A 2,700-nucleotide genomic window follows, 5' to 3' on the forward strand; every position below is an offset into this window, starting at 1 on the left:
AAATTGATACCGTTTAGCTCTCTAATGAGACGGGTTTATGACCCTGCCTCTCGAAGCCCACCCGGACTAAGAGGGATACAACGTCCCAGCAAAAAAGATCAGTATACTCGATTTGAAATTTCTCCCCACTCTAGAATAAATCTCGTGTCTCCTGCGTGCGACAGCAAAGCGTCTAACCGTTACACCACAGACGTACATAGCCGTCCTTTTAAAAATCTAAGTAACGTCGCGGTGCGGACTACTTGAAAGGACCATGGATATTAATCAAATTAATAATTTAATTTAACATTAAATGACGAGCGTGTGACATTAGAGGGGAAATAACTGGAATTATTTTTCTAACAATGTCGTAATGGTACAACTACTTCCCTTAATCGTAGATATGCGCAGCTTGCTGGCTTTTCTCTTGGTTTCAGCACTGAATTCTTCTTCGTGAAGCCCCCTACGACTTGCCGCCCACTGTGACTGCTGCTCTCCAAAAGAGTCTGTCAGGAGCTAGGCTATCCTTTTTCATTAGATTTTCGTTGAAGTGCTTCAGATATATTTTCAGAGTGTGTTTTTAGCGCTTTTTTGTCTAGGATAATATCATAATGCTATTCTATGCTGGAACGAGTCATCCCCATCTCACACCCAAACGCGATCAGCGTCATTGACACTTCATTAAAAGTGTGATTTTTTAAATCAATTATTTTTTTTAGACGTGCAAAGATGCACTGATGAATGGCATCAGTGGTGTGGTGCTTAGACGCCTCGCTGTCGCACGCAGACGACCAGAGTTCGATTCCCATGTAAGGAAAATGTTTCTCGAGTATCCTGGTCTGTTGTGTACCTCTTAGCTCAGGGTGGCTCCGCTGGGCAGGGTCATAAACTTGGCTCTTAATGAGCCAAACTGTACCTACGGGGTGAATAAAAACAGTTATATTATTTTCAATTCTGTTAAGAATGGGTGGTTGTGTATGAAAACAGTCAAGGTGGACGTGGAGTTTGGGTTTTGGATCAAGGCGGAACTGGGAGTTGATGTTTTAATCAGTCGACTCCTTAACTAGAAGTTACGGTGGCAGCTTTTGCTTAGATTTGAATGAAATGTAGCAAGGCTTTCCTAGTACATGTATGCTACTTTTTGAAAGATGTTTTTATTTACAGGATAACCCATTTTCTGTCATTATTTTTGTTACCAGCCCCACCATCAAGAAGACAACAGTTGTAAAAACAACAATAATAACAACAATAATAACAACAAAAACAACAGCAGCAACAACAATAACGACTCCTCACGATGGCACTGACGACAATAACAATGACAATGACAACGACAATGCAAACAACAGCTGCAACAGAAGTAGCAGCAGCAGCAACGGCAGAAGCAACAGCAGCAGCTGTAAATTGTTCTGCCTTTAAAATGACACATTTTGTCTCTATAGTGAGTAACGACATCAACACAAATCACAACAACAGCTACAGCAACAACCAAGAAATAACAACAACAGCAACTGCAGCGACCAAAACACAGCAACAACAGCAGCAGCAACAACAACAACAACAACAACAACAACAACAACAACAACAACAACAGTAACAACAACAGCAACAACATCAACGAAAGCAACAGCAACAATAACTACATCAGCCATAGAAGAAACAACAAACAGCAACCACAAACAACAGCAACAACAACAACTACAACAACAGCAACCGCAACAACCACAAAGAACAGCAACAACAACTACAACACCCACTGCAGAAACAACAAAAGCAACCACCAAATTAACAGCAACAATAACAACAACAAAAACCACTGTAAAAAAACAATAACAGCACAAAAAACATAAAAGACAACTATAACAGCAACAAATAAAAACACGAGAAAAACAATAATAACAGCAACAAAAAACACCACGACAAAAAATCGACAATAATAGCAAAAGGAAAAACAAAGAGCGTCACAAAAAGAAATAACAGTAGCAACAACCACTATACAATGACACTGCCCATGACTAACATAGTAGGCGCACTTTCCACTTTCTAACAGGTAAACGTGAGAAAAGTGACACCTGCTGTCTCAAACCTTTGCTGTGCTCAACAAAATAGTGTACCCACTGGAGTTGGAGCGAACCCTTCATCTACAAAGACCCACTGGGCGTGACCCTCTCCACAACAAAGCGCCGCCCAGTGGAATGACCTCAACTCATTATGACGTAATAGAAATTTCCCTTTCTCGGGTACCGTTTTTATCTACTTGTCGGAGAACATATTGTTATGTGAGACGTCGTTGTGAAATCAGGCGCTCGTCAAAATAATGAAATCAAAGAAATCAGCATTTTTTGGCGATAAGCAACTTTTTTTTTCTAATTTTCCTTTTTTGGCTCAACACCTTTTATCATGTTCATTTAAGAACACATATTTGTGAAAAACATTTATTTAAAGGCTTTAAAAAATGCAAATTTTCAGGCTGTGGAAGTTACCAATTAACCAAAAAAAGAAGGTAAATAAACAGGCTTAAAGATGATGCCAGTAACCGCATAGATCTATACCCAAAAATTGAAAAAAGTACCCGATTCCACCACGTCATGACACATATGGCATCGCCGGCAAGCTGTTATAATGTACTAAATCCAGAAAGCCCATTTGTTTTTTGTTGTCTGTCTGTCTGTCTGTCTGTCTGTCTGTCTGCCTGTCTGTCTGTCTCTCTCTCTCTCTCTC

Source organism: Aplysia californica, unplaced genomic scaffold (assembly GCF_000002075.1).
Source record: "Aplysia californica isolate F4 #8 unplaced genomic scaffold, AplCal3.0 scaffold00381, whole genome shotgun sequence".
Taxonomy (NCBI): domain Eukaryota; kingdom Metazoa; phylum Mollusca; class Gastropoda; order Aplysiida; family Aplysiidae; genus Aplysia; species Aplysia californica.